This window comes from Mastigoproctus giganteus, chromosome 5 (assembly GCF_048544385.1).
Source record: "Mastigoproctus giganteus isolate SK-2022 chromosome 5, ASM4854438v1, whole genome shotgun sequence".
NCBI lineage: Eukaryota > Metazoa > Arthropoda > Arachnida > Uropygi > Thelyphonidae > Mastigoproctus > Mastigoproctus giganteus.
Genome location: NC_143579.1, coordinates 9,952,035 through 9,975,040, shown reverse-complemented (window position 1 = coordinate 9,975,040; position 23,006 = coordinate 9,952,035). Strand labels below are relative to the sequence as shown.

Genomic DNA, 23,006 nt, shown 5'->3' with positions numbered 1-23,006 from the left:
GAAAGAGGTGAGGATTTTAGTCAAGATTAACTTTTATTTTTTTTATTTTTCCTTTTTTTTTTTTTTTTTTGTTTTGTTCCTATTCCATTTCTTCAAAATTTCTCAGATAAAATAATTTTTTCCTTATGAAATTATCATACACCTGTAAAATCTGTAATATTACTATGTGGTGGTAGTTCTCATTTCTGTTAATATTTAAGAAAAAAATTTTTTGAACTACATGTGTTTGTGCTATATTTTAAAATATACAGGGTGAGCATAAAATGCCCATACCCTGAGCATATATTGGCCTAAGGAATGGGTGGATTGCATTAAAATTTGGAATCTATGCTTTTCAAAGGGTTCAGAAAGGTTTAAACAGAAAAGAAATTTCTAGTTTGGCCATCTAAAAAAGGTAAACAAAAAATGAAAAGTCATGCATTTCACATGTTAATGAGTATTTGTTATCTTGATAAGGTCTGTTACAGGATAGGTCCAGTAGGACCATCATCTCCAAAATATCTTAAAAAGACAACAAAATTTAGTACAAGGAGGTAAAGGCAAGGATGAAGTACAATGCATGATTGAAGGAATGCATATCCACTATACCAAATTAAATATCTGATGCCCATAGCAGCAATTGAATTCTAATTGTGATGTTTTCCTGAAGACAGCTGTGCTCTGCTGTGAATAGTGCTAAGAAATATAGTCTTTCTTGACACCATACTTTTGCTATTTATCACTCATCTGGTTCAAATTCATTTGTAAAATGGGAAAATGTGTCAGTTTGGCCACCTATATGTGAAAAATCATGAATCACCAAGAGTTTAAATTTGAAACCTACTGTATATACACTATTCAGAAATTAAGAACACAAAAAAAAAAAAAAAAAAAAAACGAGAGAGAGAGAGAGAGAGAGAAAAAAAGGGGGAATAAAGTAGTTCCAAAATAGGGACATCAGAGTATACTTGGCATTGTTATGGTCAGTATTCAAAGTAAATCTTGTGACAAAACTAATGATACTCCCGTCTTAGATGTGAAAATAGCAGATATGATGCAGGAGGCAGAAGTGAACATGGTACTGCAAAATAAAAGATGATGCTTTGTAGATAAAGCTCTTTTACCAAAACAGTGGCCATGCATCAAAATCATCACTGTTTAAAAAGTTAACAGAAACCTCTTTCTCAAAACGAATTATGCATAACAATGACAAAATTCAAAGAAACAGGTGCATTTGTGTATAGCTCTTGGAGAGGACACCATTCAGTTGTGACAGAGAGGACACCATTCAGTTGTGACAGATGTTGAGAAAATTGCTCTTCTGTAGCCATAAGTGCCACACGAAATACATTGTTATCTAATAGTATTAGGTTAGTGTCGTGACAACTAGATAGTTTATCACCTCTGCTAACTTCTGTTTCAGCTAACAATGTGATTTGCAGTTATGAGGAACGTTGCTATTATGTTATTTTGTTATTTTTGGTTTTTAGGAGCATTAGCAACTAAGGCCATATTGCTCCAGGATATGCGGTGGTCATTTCCTGACCTTTCTGCATCCTCCGTATTTGGTGATGACGGGCTCGAACCCCGGTCTAATCAAGAAGCGTGTGCTATGCACTGCTGCTCCTTCCCACCTGGCCACGGAGGCGCCCTAGGAACATTGCATTCATGTATTATCAGTTAAGGTTCTCTCCATTGCCTATGTGTTGCTTGGTGTAAGTTCACAGCAAACTTCATAATTGTACCATTCTTCAAGGAGAATTGAGCAGGTGTCCCAAAATGTGGTCTAAAGTGAATATTACTGTGATTTTCATTCACATTATATGATCCTTGCCTTCAAGGGAAAGTAAGAAAATGTTTTGACACAACTGCTTTTATGCGTAGTATTATTGAGAAATGCCCTTACCTCCAAAACTAACTTCAAAAGTTGGTGAGTATGGGCTTGGCAAACCCAGGGTCCTCAGCTGGATATCATCATTCTTCTCTTTCTTGGTGATTCCTCTCTCTCTCTCTCTCTCTCTCAAGGGTAACTTGGGAATTTTTTTTGGTTGGTGCAGCATAAGCCTCAGGCTTCCTTGCACCTTATGGCTAATAATAATAATAATAATAATGCAGGATAGAGCTCCATCACCCATTTATGTGATCAAGGTCCTTCCTTGTCATATGTGATCAAGCAACTGCTTTACTAGTAAAGCAGTTGCTTGATCACATGAGTTTTTGCTTGATCACATATGACAAGGAAGGACCACATAATTTCCCAGTGTTTCCCATTTGCTAGCCACCTTTCTTTTTAGACCTTTATTGTTGAGACCTCTGGTTGTGGGATATTTCAAGGACAAAATAGCAGATTTCAGGCTTTGGCTCACCTGAAGGAAACCATCACAAGGAATGTTGCCAACATTCCTTGTGAAATGCCTTGGACAGCAGTTAGTATAAGTATTTGTCATATAGTACAAGAAAGCCGGTGCTTTTGCTGCACCGGCCAAAAAGAAAAAGAAGATACAAATTATACAATTCCCTCCTCACATAAGAAACTATCCAGTTGACCTTTGAATTTCTTCAAACCTTCAGCCTCAACTACCTACCTGTGGAGGCAGCTTGTTCCAGTAATCAGTAACTTACTGGCTGAAAGAAAACTTCCTACAATCTAGTCTAAACCTCTTCCCCTGTAATTTGAATTTATGGCTCTTAGTTCTGGAATTATTTATGAAAGTGAAAATTGCATATTCATTCATTTTACCAACTCCTCAGTGAACCTTATAAATCTTAGTCAGCTCCCCTCTAAGTTGTCTGGTTGCCAAGCTCAAGGAAAGATCAAAATTCTCAGTTTTCTCAGTGGGTCTCCTCTTTCATTCATTTTACCTCAGAGTTGAAGGTGCCCATCCTTTCCTTAATGTGTGGATGATCCTAGAATGAAGATGAAAGTTTATAGGAAACCTGAGTTTCAAGGATAATATACATATTACAGTGCAGCACAAGCCAACACTCATAAAAATAGCATAATTAGGGCACTATTGGATAGGGCTTGGCCCCCACACTGCAGCACCTGCAATGGTAGACTGCAGGAAATTAGATGTATTATTGTAGATCTTCAAAAATTTTGGGCAAGTATATTTGGGAAGAGGAACGAAGGTGGAAAGTGGCATTCACTCCTTTTGCCACCATGTATGTTCCTTTCTATCTAGGCTAAATTGAATGGATCTCCAGATCACATGGGGAGCATAAAGAAGCAACAGAGTCTGTTGAATATGGGAAATAATCTGCTGTGGCTGAGCAATTCTTGGAGGAAGATCATCAAATTTTTCCAGAGTTTAAATTATTGTCGATAGTTTGCATAGTATTTTGATCACATATGTGGTTTGATAGCAAAATAATAGGTATTAGCAGAGGAAATGTCGTGAGATCTTACAAATTTGTTCTTCAGAACATAACACCATTAATAGTTTGGGAGGATCCGTATTCATCTCCTCTTCAAAACTATGATCCTAGGACAAGTTGAACGGTTCTGCCTGGCATGCTCTCGAGCCATTTCTTGTCTCCACGAATGTGTGATGGATAATTCCCATTCTCCTCCAGTGACACATACCATGGCTGCAAAGTTCCACTGTTGACAAGAGGTTCCCTTTGAAAGCTTTGGTGTTGTATTTTTATTGCTCTTAACTCCACAATATACATATTTTTAATTTTATCTCTTTATTATATATTTTTATTATTTCTATGACTTTTAACTCCACAGTTTTATTAACATATTCTATTTTTATATGAAATATCCAGGTTTACTCTATCGTTAATTTAATTTATTTTATTGTCATATATAGGGATATATGTATTTCAGTAATTATGAGTTGATATAAAGAAATTTTGCCAGAAGGGATAAGGTGGCAATTGTCTTCTTGTATAAGACAATGGTTAAGGCACATCTCAAGTTCAGTATACAGGTCTGGAAGCCTCATTTTAGAAGGGTATGGATCTGTTGGAATGGGTACAGAGAAGAGCAACAAGATTGGTCAGGGATGCAAAAGAGTGTTCTTATCAGGAAAGACTTGAATTTTGCAAAGTGTAGCATTTTGAGTCAGATCTCCTCACAGGTGAGGAGATCTGATTGGGGTGTTTAAGCCCTTGAATGGATTGAATATGCTCAATGCTGATGGAATTATCCCTCTTGCTAGACTGCGCATAAACAGGAGGGGCATGAATTGGTTGAGGAATGTTTGCAAGTTTGGATGTGTGGAAATTTGTCTTCAACCAGACAGATTGTGGTTAATTATTGGAATAAACTATAAACTGCCATCTGTGTTGTAGAGATGGGTAGTGTGAATAAATTCAAGAACTGTATAAAGTGTGAGTGTATGGTCATGTGAAATGGGAACTGTTGGTGGGTTTTTTTTTTTTTTTTTTCATGCTGTGTATAACTTGCTTTCTTGCATCATTTGCCACTACTACTTAATAATAATCCCCCATTACAGCAACCAAAAGCCAATATATGTAGAATGAAATTACGAACATAGATGTTGAAACATTACAGAAGGATGTCACGAATGTGATGAAAAGAGTACATCCGTGCATATATTCAAGAAAGTAGACATTTTCAACATGTATTATAATTTTATAATTATTTACTACATAATCTGATAGTAAAATAATAAATTTTTAATTTCTGATATTTGGATTATGTAAATTTGGAATTACCTGGTTATAACATGCTTCATCTTTTTCCCATACAATGTTTATCATTCACTTCAGCCCCTTACTATGGAAATTTGTCTGGCCTTGATATAGAGCTTTCTGACACAAATGGAAATGGAGGATATGCAAGCAGTCTCACAGTTGCTTTATAGGGTGGAATTATGCTCTCCTTATGCATGCAGTAGTTAAATAAATCTTTGACAGTGTGCCATGGACTCATCTTCTCTGCACTGCACAGAGAATTGCCTGTCTACATGAATTGAAAGTCTCAAATACCTTTCATTCTCCTCTTCTGTTTTTAATTCAGTCCCCTCCAAGTGTATAAGTTATTTTACGATTTTATTTCCCAGTATAAAAACTTGAATTTGGCGACGTTAAAATGTAGTTGCAATTTACTAACATCCCTGAGGATTATCTGAGTTGTTCTGATGGAGTAATGCATGTTGCTGGTGATTAACCATGCTTGCAATCTTACATCTACAAATTTCAGCATTATGTCCCTATCCCTTTGTGATTCTGATTAGAAGTGGGATGTCCATGTCTGGACCTCCAACTTCTAATGCTAGGCCAATTTGAAGAATAATAATTAATTACAATCCTTTGCCTCATGTTATGTAGCTATTCATGTAAGCATCTTAGCATCTTACACATGTCTGATATATTCCACCTTATGTAGTAGTGTCTGATGTGGGACAAAGCTAAATTGTTTGCTAAAGTAAAAAAAAAAAAAAAAATTCAAAGCTTTAAGATATAACTATAAAGTAAAAAAAAAACTGTTAGCACAATATTGACCTGTAAAGAGAGCATCACATTCTGGGACCTATACCAGTTCCTTGGTTCCATGCATAGCTTCTCTTGGTTGTCAGGATGTCCAAGCAAGTGAGAAAAGGGAGATGTCATAAGATAGAGTAACTGACTCCTCAATGTTGATGAGATAGACCGAGAAAACATATAGTACCCTTTAAAGGTCAGTTCTCTTGTATTTATGTACATGGGTTTATAGCTTGAGTTAAAAGGGGGGGGGGGGGGGAATTAAAACACTCCCGAAAAACAAAATAGTGAAGAGAAAAAAAAAAAAAAAAAACCCTTTTTTTTATAGTCTGTAAATTTATATTATGTTACTGAAAAGTTGTATCCATGATGTATCTATATCCCTCCCCATATTTGTATTTATCTTGTCTTTAATTTTTTTTTTCACATACAGTACTTAGCTTTTTGAATTTTTCTTCACTAAAATCCCTGCCCCCAAAATTTAAAAATTGTCATATTTAAAACATATGTTATAAGCATGCTGAACTCCACTGAGAAACCTGTCTTGATGATCTTGTATTTAATTATTCTTAATTATTACCTTCATAATTTTTCTTAACACTGAAGCCAGACATACAGGTCTGTAGTTACTTTATGGATTTGAAAATTTGCACTGCTCCAAACCAAGGCCACTACCAGTAAGTGTAATGAAGCCCTAATGCATAACTTTTTTAAGCTTGGTTATGTGAGGTTTATAATGAGTTCATTTACAGTCTTTGTTATGTTTGGTTTTGCCTTTTAATGAAAGAAGGGCCAATGTAGAAAAAAATTTGGACAATGGTTTTTGAGATATCATCGTCCAAATCTGTTAGAACCACTGGGTGTATGCAGGTAAATATGGTAGTACATGTCCAAAGATCACTTCTTCTGGTTTATCAGCATTCAGGGGAAGTTGCCATGGACTAGAGATGTGAAAATGTATCCCCAATTCACAAAGGGGGATTTAAGGGTGACACAAGTAATTACAGACCAGTTAGTTTAACTTCTGTTCCTGGGAAAATAATGGAGTCCCTAGTTAAAGATGCATTGCAGGATCATCTAGACAAGACTGCAGTAATAATTCAGACAGACCATGGGTTTTTTAAGGGAAAGTCTTGTCTGACAAATTTGATTGGATACTATGATGTGGTTACAAAGGAACTGGATGCAAAAAATAATTTTCATATCATATACTTGGATTTCAGAAAAGCTTTTGACACTGTTGCACATGGAAAACTACTGTACAAATTGGAGCAGTATGGTATTAAGGGTAAGTTGTTACAATGGATAAAAGGGTGGTTGAGTGGGAGAAGAGAGAGAGTGGTAATCAATGGACGCTGTTCTTCGTGGAGTAATGTTATTAGTGGAGTCCCCCAGAGTTCTGTGTTTGGTCCTGTTTTGCATATTTTTCAATGATATTGATGTATATCAGGCTTAATGTCGTACTTTGCAAATGATACAAAGGTTGGCATGGTTGTTAATGCCAGTAATGGCAGTGTGCTACTGCAACAAAGATCTAGAAAATTTTGGCAGATGGGCTAAGAAGTGGCAACTGAAGTTTAACCTTGACAAATGCAAAGTACTGCATATGGGTAGAAGTAATCCCAGAGAAACGTACCAACTGTGTGGTACTACACTTAAGGTGGTAGAAAATGAAAAAGACCTGGGAGTAATTGTGCAGTCAGGTATGAAGGTTTCTGAGCAATACAGATAGGCTGCCAGGGCAGGTCATGGGTTTTTGTCAATGATATATAGGAATTTTGCTAGCAGGGAAAAGGAGGTGATTGTCCCTCTGTATAAGGCAATGGTCAGGCCACGCCTTGAGTACTGCGTTCAGGTCTGGAGGCCTCATTTTAGGAAGGATGTAGATTTGCTTGAGTGTACAGAGAAGGGCAACAAGATTGGTGAGGGGAATGAAGGGATTCTCTTACTTAGAAAGGCTTAAGTTCTGAAAATTGTAGTGGCTGGAGAATAGGCACCTGCGAGGTGATCTGATTTAAGTGTATAAGACCTTGAATTGGTTGAGCATGCTGAATTCTGATGGGATTCTTCCACTTGTTCAGATTACGAACTTAAGTGGGCATAAATTCAAATTAAGAAAAGAGAGATGTAGAATAGATGTGCGAAAATTTGCCTTTAGCCGGCGGATGGTTAATTGCTGGTACAAACTTCCATCTATTGTTGTGGAAATTGATAGCTTAAATAAATTCAAGGTGGAACTGGACAAACATTTAGAGGGAACATATGTGTGAAATTGGATTTTTTTTTTTTTTTTTTGGATGATGCTACATAAGCTCATATGCTTGCTTTCTTGCATCACATGCCTCCATTACTACTACTACTACTACATTCTATTCACTATTTTCTTCCATATTATCCTGTTTCCTGCTAGGTTTTTTGCCCTAACTAGAATATGCTCTTCTTATAATGTTTGCTGAACATCACTGATCTGCCTTCCTCTTGGTCTGCCTCTGAACCTATTACCATTTATTTTTACTGTAAACATTTGTTTATCTTCCATTGTTTCTATATGCCCATACAGTTTTCATTGTTTGCCTCACTTACCTTGGAATTAATGTTACCCCTCCTCTCTCTCTATACAAATACTATATATATATATATATATATATATATATAGTATTTGTATAATATTATGGAGAAGATTATAGTAAGATAATCATTAAGATATATATATCTATAGAAAATGTATAGGATAATATAATGCACCTAGTTCTATCGAGGTATATATATCTTAATATGATTATCTTAACATGATTATCTTACTATAATCTTCTGCATAATATTATAAAAATACTATATACAACACATTATGGTTGTAATGCATCCATTGCCACCACAAGTGCATTAGTTCATAAATACAGTTTATTTATTAATTACAGTTTATTAATGTCAGTATATTAATTGATTATTACTATATATGAAACCCCCAAACACAAGAGGTATTAAAACCTATAGTACTTACTACTGTACATGGGTTGAAGATTCAGAAGATGACGAAAGAAGATATTTGTTGTTGACAGTAGACTTAAACTTCTGTACATTATACTTTTCAGGAAATACATATGAAGGAAGGTTGTTCCAGAAAACAAAAGTTGAATGAATGAATGAGGAAGAAGAAAAGTTGGTTCTGTTAATTTGAAGTTGGATGGTAAAAGGATGTTGACTGGTTGTGGTACATGTTCGGACTGATTTGGAAGAGGCAGTGGGAATTATAGAAACCAATTCAGAAGAACAGTGCCTACAAAAGTATCTATAGAAAAGGCATGTAGCAAAAGCATAACGTCTATGAGACAGAGATTGGAGAGACTCTGTTAGAAATGGGTCATTAATTAACTAACTGTCCTCTATGGAGTGTAATCTAGAAGCCTGTGGGAGAGAAAGGTTTTGGGAGCACTTCCTGAGATGTGGGAACAATATTCCATGGTAAGGCGGATTTGTGATTTGTACAGAATGAACAGGTGTTTGGAAGAAAAGTAACACCAAGAACGAAAGAGAAAACCCAGTTTTTTAGATGCAGAGAAAGCAATATTTGTAATGTGCTTATGCCAAGAAAGATTAGAAATCAGAGTGTCATCGAAGATAATCATAGGATTAGCAGAATTCTTTTTGCAAGATATAAGACAGGACTGAGCTTTAGAAGGATCAGTGATCTTTACTCCACTGGAGATCAGCATTTAAGGAATTGGTAGTGGTTATTCAAGAAGTTGAAGCTGTTTGTGCAAGGTTTCTCAAACTGGAAGGTGAAATGCAATGTGCTATCATCAGCAAAACTCTGGATAGAATTTCCGGTCAATGGGAGAAGGTCATTAGTAGAGAATTTAGAAGACATAGAGCCATTACCATCACCCGCAGTGAGTGGTTAAAGTGAAAACTGGATATCCAATTACACAAAACCAGTTGGCAAACCATAAGATGGAAGCTTATTTAGAAGACCTTTATGGACTTCGAGGCCGACCGGTCTAGCCAGGTGGGTAAAGTGCCTGCCTGGCAACCCAAAGGTCGCGGGTTCGAATCCCGCCTCGGGCTTGGATCAAAGTACTGAAAAAAACCTTGGTGGGGGCATTATGGCCACAGAAGCCGATGCGCCAACAACTATCCAAAAAAAAAAAAAAAAAATGGACTTCGAGTACCAAGCAACAGTGTTTAATCATTTTTTCATGAATGTTCGTTCTGTTTTATTTCTAGTGCCTTTCTTATCCTCAGTTCACTGTAAGTGGTTCTGTACTTAACAGATTTTGAGTAAGAACCCAGAAAAGAAAATCACCTTTCTTTTCTTAATGTATTTATTAATTTTTCACTAACAAACTAACTTGTCCAGCTGCTTGGTCACTACTCCTGCAGTGGCACTGCTCCTGGTTCTCTGTGGCAGGCCGGAAAGCTGAAAGGAAAAGTAATCCTTTTTGAACAAAAAAGAGCAACAATGGACCCAATAAATCAGGTTTCACCTGAATCTATGGATCAAACTGAACATTATCGATAACAAGATTATCCTAATCCTCAGCCCTTCCCCCATCTCTTCCATCATGCATTATGATTGATGTCTTTTGGAGTTATGATGAACACCATGGTGAGATCCAAACTTCCTTATATTTCAAGAGTACAGCTCTAAAATGGCATTCACAGGCCATCTGCTAATTAGTACACCGGACCGAACCTATTGGTAACTCTCTAGGAGGCTTCCAGAGCTAGTGTATAATCTTGCTGCCTCTACTCTGCCACATAGTCTGGCACAGTAGAGGCAGCAAGACTGGAGGGAGTCTGAGTAATGTGTATTTGGGGGCATTGTCGAGGCCACGTTATGTCAACGATCTGGGTATATATTTGGATATGGCATACACAGGGTATACCACGTGTACCCCATATCCAAAAATTTCGTTACTTCATACAGCATGCCCCCCCCCCCCACTTTATCTTCTTTTTATTATTAGCCATATGGTGCAAGGAAGCCTGAGACTTATGCTGCTGCACAGCCAAAAAATTTCTGAGTTACCGTGTGTGTGTGTGTGTAAGAGAGAGAGAGAGAGGAAAATCACCAAGAAAGAGAAGAATGATGATATCCAGCTGAGAACCCTGGGTGTGCCAAGCCCATGCTCACCAGATGTGAGACCCTGGGGTTATTTTACTATTGAATACACCATGAATTGTCAAACTAATAGAGCAAACTTATCTGTGAAAAGATCTAAACCTCCTAGTTCATTTCACACATATATGTGGTCTCAGTTCTAGTCTCAGTGATGTCCATTTCCACTTACAGTGTGCCAAACACCGTGTATTTTTTTTTTCTCAGTTATCAGTTGATTCAACCACTACTCATCTCAAATTATTCACTGTATGATTCCTTTTGCCTCAAATGTGGTATTTGTGCATATGTCCGTTCCGATATTCCCTATCAGACACTTGGTAATTTGAAATCTCCTCTTTTCGATCTTCTCTGCTTATAATCTCTCTACCTCATTCTGTCAAATTCATCTGTTTTCTCCACTGTTCTCCCAACTCCACTAATCACTTGGAACTCTTTGGCTTCCTCTCTTTGCAACTTGACTTTCTCCAGTCCAACTTTCCTAACATAATATCCTGAAAGATGCCTCTGAGGTCGGGAAAACTCATATCTAGGAAATAAACTCATACACCGACCATTGAACAAAATTTACTGTAACTAAAATTTTTACAAATAGTATAAAAACAAATTATTAAAACAAATAATTAAAAACAAATTTGAGGCAATAATTTGTTTTTATACTATTTGTAAAAATTTTAGTTACAGTAAATTTTGTTCAATGGTCGGTGTATGAGTTTATTTCCTAGATATTTCCTAACATAGTGGCATAGTGTTTTGTGGAAGATGCCACCAGTGGTTTCCCACATCTGTGAAGAATTTACAGAATCTCTGTAAAAGCCATAAAAAGTGTGGTGTCTGGTTTGTGACAGAGTTGTGCTGTGTTCTGTTGTTCTGTCTCTGGCTGCTTAGCCGCAAGGCCCCATAAGGGAACCCCACGTTGCCTGCCACCACCACTGGGAGGTGAGCCAGGCTGCCCATTTTACTCTGGCTGGCCTCTGCCAGGGTTGCCTGAGCTTCCTGATGGAGACCAAAAAAAATAAAAAATAAAAATAATAAAAAAAAAATAAAATAAATAAAAATAAAAATAAAAAATAAATAAATAAAATAAAGTAAAATAAAATAAATAAATAAAAATAAAGTAACAGATTAAAAATAATAAGGATAATAATAATAATAATAATAAAATAATAATAATAATACAATACAATTTTATTTATCAAGAGAATTCGTTTACAATAAATTAACTTGTTAAGAAAAGTAAATTTCTTGACAACAAGTTGTAGTTCTTCCTTTACAAGTTTTGTACAAATTTGTTATCTTACAGAAAAGACTATGAAGTCACTACACATAGTATATTCCACACTGTAAACAGAGGTAGTTTATCTGCTTATCAATTCTAATCTACTGTGTCATTGAGTATCAAGAATTTTCTTATTAGGAATTTTAATTTGGAGATGGGATAACTTCTCCTGAGCCTGAAATCAATGCTAGCCAACAAGTTGTTTATTACATTCATTGTGTGCCTATCTCCAAATCTATTTAGTATCCTAGGGTGAGGCAAAGTAATTGCTTTTGGGTTCCTTAAATTATGTGAGACATAAAATAAAATAATAATAATAAATAAATAAAAATAATAAAAGAAAATAAGTAAAAAAAAAAAGAGAGAGAGAGCGAGAGAGGGGCATAGAAGAAGAGAGGATTTGAGGGGGAATGAATTTGGGTGGGTTAAAAGGGGAGAATAAATCCATCCTAATTTAGGCAAAGTATAGGAAAGAGTGTGGGTTTAAAGGTCACAGGGGATCGGTGCCCCTGTGTAATTGTCAATGGCATAGTGCCTGTAGATCTCGCACTGAGGTCAGTGCCAGCAATCCCGCACCTAGATCGGTGCCAGCAGTATATCCTACCCATTTCGGGTTTGCGATGACTTTTAAATCCCACACTCCAAGGAGTGCCAGCATCCCGCACCTTGGATGGTGCCTGCAATGGATCCTACCCTATTTGGGTTTGCATGTATGTCTGCTTGATTTTATGTCTGCTTTTTTTTTTGCTTTGCATGATTATGTCAACTTTCCTAACAGTGGGGTAATTTTCTTTGGTGATTTTAATGTTCACAATTCCATCTGGCTTCCGTTTTCTAATTACTAATGACTAATTTTCTAATTAACAATTACTAATGACCTCCCACAGATTGTTCATTTACCTACAAGAATACCAGATAATCCTAACCATACAGCCAACACACTTGGTCTTTTTCTCACAAACAACTCTTCTAAGTGTACGGTCGAAGTGAGTGGTCCTTTAGTCACCTCAGATCACAACTTGTTGACTGTCTCTTCTCCAATGGAGCCTTTATCTCATGGCTATTCTCAACCTCATATTATTTGGCATTACAAGAATGAAAAATGGGATAATCTGCGAGATTTATTTTCTTTTTTTCCTTGGTCAGATTACTATTTCAAAACTTCTGCTGTCTTCCTTTGCTCAGATCATGTCAGTGAAATTATTCTTGCAGGAATGGAATCCTTTATTCCACATGCCACCTTAAAATCTCGTCCGTTATCTAAACCTTGGTTTTCCAATAAATGTGCTAAGGCTGTTTAAGAGAAGAATGTTACATATTGTAATTGGCTTGTTTCCAATTCTTCAGTTTCGTTTTCTGCCTACACCAGTGCTTGCAACAATTGTAAAGCAGTTATTAATCAGTCCAAACTAAATTTTGAACAAGCTAAGAGTAGAAAACTTGCTTCTTTTGCTGTAATGGTAGCTGAACATTCCGGTCTCTTGCCAAAGTTTTGGCTGCAACTTTGGCCCATCTCTCCTCTCACCTCTATCAAAACCAGATGGTTCTATTGTCACTTCAAACAAGGATAAAGCTGAACTACTAGCATCCCATTTTTCTTCCAACTTATATATTAATGATCTTGGTAAAACACCTCCCACCATTCCCAACATGCTCCATTCAATGTCTCCTGTGGTCTTCTGTCAAAATGATGTCAGAAGGATTTTGACGAATCTTGATGCTAAGAAAGCTCCAGGTCCTGATGGTATTTCTCCACTTGTTCTCAAAACCTGCACTCCTAAATTTACTCCTGGTTTTGCTGCCTTTTTTCACTTTCTTATTCTAAAGGTGTTTTTCCTCCTGCTTGGAAATTTGCTGATATCCAGCCAGTTCCTAAAAAGGGTGACAAATCACTTCCATCCAGTTATCATTCCTTTGCAGTTGTTTCTATTCTTTCTAAAGTAATGGAGAAATCAATTAACTGTCTAAAAAACTTTACCTCTAATCAACGATATGATGGATTCCATATGGATAGTATGGATTCCTTCTGTGTCGATCCATTGGTGATATTCTGGCTTATGTTACCCATTTATGGACAAATTCAATGGAAAAGTTCAGTGAAACACAAGCAAATTGGTTATCCAGTTTTCTCTCTGATTGCTAACTGAGGACGACGGTAAATGGCTCTCTGTCTTTTAACTTCTCCATTAATGCTGGTGTCCCCCAAGGTTTAGTCCTTTTCCCCATTCTTTTCCTCTTGTATATTAATGACCTTCTTTCATTGACCAGAAATCCTATCCATAGTTTTGCTGATGATAGCACATTGCATTCCACTTTGCAGTTTGAGAAACCTTACCCTGCTCAATCAAGCCTCCGTAGCCAGGTGGGTAGGAGCAGCAGTGCGTAGTACACGCTTCTTGATTAGACCACGGTTCGATCCCGCCACCACCAAATATGGAGGATGTGTAAAGGTCAAGGGAATGACCGCCGCATATTCCCGGAGCAATATGGTCTTAGTTGCTAATGCTCCTAAAAACCAAATAACAAACAAACAAACCTGCTCAATCAGCTTGAACTTCTCAAATATCTGCTACCAATTCCTTAAATGCCGATTCCAGGTAATTCTCCAGTGGGGCAAAGACAACTTAGTTGATTTCAATCCTTCTAAAACTCAGTCCTGTCTTATATATTTGTGCAGTCACAAAGGAACTGGATGCAGGGAATAAATTTGATATTATATACTTGGATCTTAGAAAGGCTTTTGATACTGTTGCACATGGAAGACTGCTGCTCAAATTGGAGCAGTATGACATTGGAGGCAAATTGCTGCTATGGATAAAGGAGTGGCTGAGGGGGAGAAGACAGAGAGTGGTAATCAATGGACACTGCTCGTCGTGGACTAATGTTATTAGTGGAGTCCCTCAGGGCTCGGTGTTGGGTCCATTATTGTTTTCTGTATTCATAAATGATATTGATGATGTTATATCAAGCTTAATGTCGAAGTTTGCAGACGATACAAAGGTAGGCAGGGTTGTCAAGGACACTACCGACACTATGCTGCTGCAAGAGGATCTGGAAAGGTTGAGCAGATGGGCTGAGAGGTGGCAAATGAAGTTTAACATTGACAAATGTAAAGTACTACACATGGGAAACAGCAACCCCAGAGCAACGTATCAACTCTGTGGTACTACACTGACAGTGGTAGAGAATGAAAGGGACCTGGGGGTGGTTGTGCAGGCAGATATGAAGTTCTCTGAGCAGTGCAGATGGGCTGCAAGAGTAGCTCATGGGGTATTGTCAATGATATATAGGAATTTTTCTAGCAGGGATAAGGAGGTGATTATTCCCTTGTATAAGGCAATGGTCAGGCCAAACCTTGAGTACTGTATACAGGTCTGGAGGCCTCATTTCAAGATGGATGTAGAGCTGCTGGAACGAGTACAAAGAAGTGCAACAAGATTAGTGAATGGAACAAAGGGGTGCTCTTACGAAGAAAGGCTTAAATTTTGCAAATTACAGTGTCTGGAGACTAGGCACCAGCGAGGTTATCTGATAGAGGTGTATAAAGCCTTGAATGGTTTGAGCATGCTTAATGCTGATGGGATTCTTCCTCTCGCTCAGAATAATCACCTGAGAGGCCATAAATTCAAATTGAGGAAAGACAGATGTAGGATAGACGTGCGGAAATTTGCCTTTAGCCAGCGGGTGGTTGGTTGGTGGAACAGACTTCCATCTCTTGTCGTGGAGGTTGATAGCCTAAATAAGTTTAAGGCTCGGCTGGACAGGTATTTTGAACAAACAGAGGGGTGAAGTGGAAGTGTTTTTTTTTTTTTTTTGGCTGATGCTGCATAAGCTTGCTTTCTTGCATCAAATGCCTCTGCTAATGCTAATATCACAAAAAAGGATTCTCCTGCTCCTATGCTTATCTTTGGTGACATTCCAATTTCTAGTCAAGTTGATATATCTCTTTTGGGGATTACCCTGACTTCTAATCTCTCATGGCACAAATATTGTTTTCTCATTTGCTCCTGGCATTATTTTTCTTCAAAACAGCTGTTCACTCTGTAGAAATTGCAAATCTGCCCTATGGAATATGGAATCTTTCCATGAAATATTGTTCCCACATTTTGGGCAATGCCCCCAAAACCTCTCTGAGGCTTCTAGATTCCATTCAGAAGAGGGTAGTTAGGTTAATTAATGATTCATCCCTAACAGAGTCTCTCCACTCTCTATCTCATAGGCATACTTTTTGTACTGCATGCCTTTTCTACAGATACTTCCATCGGCACTGTTCTTTTGAATTGGCTTCTATAATTACCAATCTCTCTTTCATTCATTCTTATTCATTCTACTGCCATTTTCTGGAACAACCTTCCTTTATATGTATTTCCTGAAAATTACAGTCTAATGTCAACAAATATCTTCTTTCGTCTTCTCAACCTCCAACCCATTCACTGTACTAAGTACTATAGGTCCTAATACCACTCACTTGGGGTTTTCATAAAAAAAAAAAAAATGAGAGAGAGAGATACAAAAGAAAGATGTGACCCTTGCTTTTCTTAGTATATTTATTAATTTTTTCACTAAAAAACAAACTTGTCCAGCTGCTTGGTCACTGTGGCACTGCTTCTTGCCTCTCCATGGTGAGGCTGAAAGGAAAAGTAATCCATTTAGGCCAAAAAGGAGCAACAATGGACTCGACAAACCAGGTTTTACCTGGATTTATGGATCAAACTGAACGTCATCAATAGCAAGGTGATCCTAATCCCTCTACTGCCAAGAGACAAAAGAAAGATGTGACCCAAAACATCTGTCCACTCTTTCTAATTTTCCATTCCCTAACAGACCAGCCTGTTGGTAAGTTTTCTCCTTTTGTCTTACAAAGGTGTATAGAACATATAGCTGGTCCACCGAAGATGGTTTGCCACTTGAAATCAGGTGACCTACTTATAGAAATGGCAATTTACTGGCATGATTCAGAGCATCTTAAAACCGCAGCTTTTGGCAATACTCCCATCAAAGTCATGCCACATGCTACTTTAAATATATTAAAAGGGATTATTGTGGAATGGGACCTTCTCAACAGCTCCGAAGAAGAAATTGTACAAAAATTATAAAACCAAAATGCCATACATGCCAGAGATCCACACATGTGCAAAAAACTCACTGATGAAAGGATTAAAGGAAACCAGATGTTAAAATTTAAAATAAAAAGTGTTTAATATTTTTCAATATAAATCCCTTTGGCAACTACATAGTTGTGTGATTGCTTGTACATGAAAGTGTCTGAAATTTTTTTTAGACATGATAAGAGGTACTACATGATGAGAGCTTTGTCAGTCAATTTAGTCTTGGAGTGATTGTGGTCCATGTAATAAAATTTTTCACATCATAGTCTGTAGTTTTTAACTGGAGAGTTTTTTTTAATAGGAATGATATACACTTAAATATGTGTTCCAAGAACATTTGCTGATGCTATCGATGCAATGGTAGGCATTTCAGAAAACTGCAGTTTAATGGCAGCCACATGCAGAGGTGAACTTGATTCTTGCATTGCTTCTATTGATACAATCAGCAGCCTGGAAATCAAGGTGTGGGGGTTTTATTGTTTTTCGGTTATGTCCTGCTGTTGCGCTCTGTTCCCCAGAATAGTGATATTCACTCCAAATATCTTGGAAATAGTTATCTATTAGCAGGTGTTTGGGTATCTGAGATTCTCCATAAAAAAAAAAAAAAAAAAGCAACAGCACTTTTTTTAATGTCCTTCTATCAATTGTAATTCATAGTGCATGCTATCAAAGATATGTTCTCTTTTTTATTAAAATTTGACATTTTATCTGATAATTAATGGAAAAAATGGCTGAATTGCCAGCCAAACTGGAAACACTATACAGAATTTACATTTTATAACAAAGAAAAAAAAAAAATTTGAAAGTATCTGATTATTGTCCCCAAAAGTTATTTTTTGTGCCCATGGGTAATTTATATCTCTGGGTTAATTTACTGTAGCTGTTTTATTGGTACACGTTTCCTGTGACTAAAACTGTAAAATGTTATGAAATAGTCATGCTCCATTTCTTGCATATTATACAAATATACACTTATACATCTTCCTGCTTGTTGGTAGTATGGGAAAGGGAGCACCCACTTGGGGGTTCTAATTGACACTGCTTGGTAGCACTGCTCACTAATGCTGTTTTCAGTTTAGTTTTGATTTCCAGTCAGTTGGTTTACACGTTGTTTATGTGAATTTTGTGTCCACATAATTGATTTTAGTTTATTGTGTAGGTAAACTAAAATCGGTAATGGACATAAAAGATCAATTGAGTCAGCTAGTGCTAATAATGCAAATAAGGTTGAAAAGCTATCAGAAAAACCTGCCATGGGAAACTAAATTAGACATTCTAAAAAAGACCGGACTCAGCACAGAGCGCTAGATTGACAATACATTTAGTGGTTTTAAACAATCTGAAAATAAATAGTATTGCAAGCTATTGCTGTTATTGTAAATAATATAAGTACAGCGTAAATATCTCTGGGCCATAAATTTACTGGCTTAAGGTTTCATAATTTTAATGTAAGTTTTCTATCAGTTTCTTGAAATATACTGTATTTAAAGAATGAAATGTTTCTGGTTTTATAGTAAAATGGTACATTAAAATTATTCAGACTGGTTACACCAACCAGTTTACATTATTTTCTACCCTGCTTCATTCAATTAATGATCTTTTTTTATGTCTCCAATTCGGAATGCTGAATGGGGGATTCCTGTACATGCATTCTACATTAATGCTCTTAGAAGTATAGTAAATAAATGTGATGAATTTAAAGTATTGATTAGATCATCAAATGTAAGCTAGTATTGGTATCAGAAACATGAGGACACTTAAATATGGGAATGTGACATTTTATTTATTTTTTTTTTGTTTGGCTGATGCTTTCTAAGCTTGATTTCTTGCATAATTTTCCAATACTAATACAATGTGCGGGATGGACAGTGGATTATGCTTCTAATTAAGAAGCACATAGAATCTAAGGCACTTCATTCAGCTGACAGTGGTAGCCAGTAGGTAAGCATTAGAAAAACTGAGAGCAGGAGCCCACTTTAAGCCAAATAACTGTGATGAGTGTAATGAACAGATACACAGACAAAGAGAATCAGCCAGTTAATTGGAATGTCTTATTATTATTATTATTAGCCATATGGTGCAAGGAAGCCTGAGGCTTATGCTGCACCAGCCAAAAAAAAAAAAAAAAAATCCCCGAGTTACCCTGAGAGAGAGAGAGAGAGAGAGAGAGAGAGAGAGAGAGAGAGAGAGAGAGAGAGAGAGAGAGAGAGAGAGAAGTAGAAAGGAATCAGCAAGAAAGAGAAAGGAAAGAATGATGATATCCAGCTCAGGACTTGGGTTTGCCAAGCCCATACTCACCAGATGTGAGCCCCTGGGGTTATATAAGGGGCTAATTTAACTTTAAAGATATTGATTGGAACTTACTGGTTGGTCACTCATGCGGTAGCAGTACTTTTCTGTTTCTATACCAGGTTGTTAGGGAGGCAATACTCGTGATCTGATTATCAGGTGACTCTTCATGCGGCCCCGGGTGCCAAGTGATATTAGTGACCACAGTGCCTTTCCAGAGTGATTATCTAGTACGCTTAACTGTAAATATGTTTTTCCTAAGTGTCGAAAGTCCAATAACTCCTGATTATAATTAAATAGATATATTCAAATATTATAACCTAGAAAGGAAAGCCACCTTTCTTTAATCCCTCTTTTACTTTTAGTTAATACTAACCCTTTTCTTCGCTTGGGTCACTAGGTGGCACCGCTCTTGCTTCCAAGTGGCGGGGCTGGTAACCTGGGAGAAAAAGACAATCTCCCGGGGCCAAAAAAGAGCATATCATGAGTAAGTCAAACTCAGACTTATCTGGGCTGCCAGACGCAACCCAGATATCAAAAAAGAGAAAGATAGTTCCACAGCAGGAACTGCAAAGCGCAAAAAAACTGAGCCAGTGACCTATCCAATTCCAATCTATCTGATCATTCATTCAACTGGTGAGAATGCAGTTGGCAAACTTTCTCCATTTAGAGTTCAAAAGGAATTCGAAAGTAGAGTAGGATTTCCAAAATCCATAAAAAGACTCAGGTCAGGAGATATTCTCATTGAGACATCTAATGTTCAAACATTCTGAGCGACTTCTGAAAACTAATTTCTTTGCAGGACTCCCAGTAATTGTAATGCCCCACGGATCACTGAACACCTCTAAAGGAGTGATCTCAGACTGGGACTTCCTAGATGTATCTGAAGAAGAAATGTTAGAAGAACTGAAAGAACAAGGAGTTATTCGTGTCAAGAGAATCTCCACCAGAAAAGATGGCAGTCTGATCCCTACCCGCAATATGATCTTGACCTTTAATACACCGAATCATCCATATGTCCCAAACCTGCCACGGTGTTTCCGTTGTCAGAAGTATGGACATTCCCAGACAGCTTGCCGGGGAACCCCTACTTGCACAAAGTGTGGTTCAGTTGAACACGATTACGAAAACTGTAATGCTCCTCAATCAGTATGTCCAAACTGCAAAAAAGATCATCCTGCTTATGCTAGAACATGTGAGCGCTGGAAAAGTGAGAAACTTATCCAGAAATATAAAACCAAGCGTAATGTTTCTTACCAAGAAGCAAAAAGAATCATCTCACCACCAACTCGTGCAAACAGACCTACGTATGCCTAAGCCACCAAAAAATTTCAATCAACCGCATCGCAAACTGAACTAACAGTACCCCCAAAAGAATCTTTCTCGAATTACGTAAAATCTTTGTACAGTGCAACTCAAACCCAAGCAGTCAATACACCAATTTCCATACTACAAGAAAATCTCCACACTCTGGATCAAGGACTCAAAGAAAAACATATCCTAACTTCTAGTCACCAACAACAAATGGACAATAAATAGAAATCAGCAAATGACCCTGTCCTTCAAATTTTTGTTGAAGAAGACTTGGACACCGAAAGGCCTTCCTTCCCAAAAAAAGATAAAAACAAAAGTGAAAAACAGAAAAACCTCAGCAACCCGAAAACGCTCAAAGTCTAAAAAGAGATAAATAATGAACAGAATAATACAGTGGAATTGTTATGGATTCCGTGCCAATATCGATGACCTATACGATCTTTCCTGTAAATACTCACCAATATGTCTCTGCCTTCAGGAGACGTATTTAAAACCCCAAAATACACCAAAACTGTCTCGTTATAACATTATTAGAAAAGACAGAACCAATCAGAATATTGCACGTGGTGGTGTAGCTATTTTAACAAACCCACATATTCCTACCAAACAGGTCTTACTGAACTCCCCCCCCCCATCGAGGCAATAGCAGTCCGTGTAGCTACTGACATCCATATGACAATCTGCTCCTTATACATCCCACCAAGCTATACCTTCCAACAAAAAATGATCTCAACAATCTTATAGCTGAACTCCCAACACCTTTCCTCATTCTGGGAGACTTAAATTGGCATCACACTCTATGGGGTAACAACAACAACGTCGATCAAAGAGGAAAACTAATTGAACAGTGTCTAGATAATGACAGTTCACCTACATACTTTCACCTTCCTTCAGGAACAAGTACTGCGATAGACTTGTCTATCTGTTCAGCAACCTTATATCCTACTCTAAAGTGGACAATAAACAACGATCCACTACATAGCGATCCCCATAATAATTGAATTACTTAATAAGCCCTCTCATCATCCTACTAAAATTCCACATTGGCTCACTGATAAAGCAGATTGGCAGTCCTATAAAAAATTAACTAAGCTTGATCCCAAAATAATCCAAAATTCCACAGCTGATGAAGCAGTTGATTATGTCACAAAAACGATATTACATGCAGCAGAAAAAACCGTGCCGAAATCCTCGTCAAAATTACCGATTCATCCAAAAACCTGGTGGAGTGATGAATGCCTTGTGGCTAAAAAAGAGCAAAGCAAAGCTTGGAATTCTTTTCGCCGGAGTCCAACTACAACCAGGTTGGGCAGATGAGATGAGAAGTGGCAACTGAAATTTAACATTGACAAATGCAAAGTACTGCATATGGGTAGCAGTAACCCAGAGAAATGTACCAACTGGGTGATGTTATACTCCAGGTAGTGGAGAATGAAAGAGACCTGGGAGTAATTGTGCAGTCAAATATAAAGTTTTCTGAGTGTGCAGACAGGCTGCCAGAGTAGGTCATGGGGTGTTGTCAATGATATACAGGAATTTTGTGAGCAAAGATAAGGAGATGATTATCCCATTGTATCAGGCCATGGTTAGGCCACATCTAGAGTACTGTGTACAAGTCTGGAGGACTAATTTTTGGAAGGATGTAGAGTTGCTAAAATGAGTACAGAGAAGAGCAACAAGACTGGTGAAGGGAACAAAGGGATGCTCTTATGAAGAAAAGCTTTTAAGTTCTGCAAATTACAGCATCTGGAGACTAGACACCCGCAAGGCAATCTGATTGAAGTGTATAAGGCCTTGAATGGATTGAGCAGGCTCAGTGCTTATGGGATTCTTCCTCTTGCTCAGATTACAAACCTGAGGGGGCATAGATTCAAAATGAGGAAAGACAGTTGTAGAATAGATGTGTAGAAGTTTGCCTTTAGCCCTTCTGTCCTGTCAGTACTTTCTGTATGTATTGTACTCACCATATTCCTATTTGGCATTGCTTATTTCTAAGTGACACCATGTCCCCGCTGTCCCTACATTTCAATAAGATTCAGTTTTTGTTCATGTTAACCCCAGTTATTTCTTCCTTTAACTGAGATTTTTTTTTTTAAATCTAAGTTATTGTAAAGAATCATATTTCGTATTGAGCTCATTTGTATTTCTTTGAAGGCAATCTTTAGATTCAGAAGAATCCACATGATCTCTTTGTTCTTAAAGAGTAACATGAAAGTTAATTAGAATTCAAAAGTTAAAAAAATAATACAGTTGAACCTCATAAATCCATCATCCTTCAGGAACTTGCACATGCTGCACTGAAAGTTATGCAGGTATTCAGGGGTATTTCATATTTGCGTATATATTTCTATTCTGTACTCAGCGAGTTTAAGTAAGCAGATAGCATAATTTAATGCAGTGAGCAACATGATCGTAGACAAAATTGTTATTTTACCAATATGAATTCATGGAGAGCTTTCGA

The 23,006-nt window shown here is 37.3% G+C and overlaps 1 protein-coding gene across 1 annotated transcript in view; it reads left to right on the top strand.

Annotated features, from left to right (window-relative positions):
* Positions 1-23,006, top strand: part of LOC150085164 (huntingtin-interacting protein 1-like) — a 637,041-nt gene that overhangs the window by 454,179 nt on the left and 159,856 nt on the right. The window lies entirely within an intron of this gene.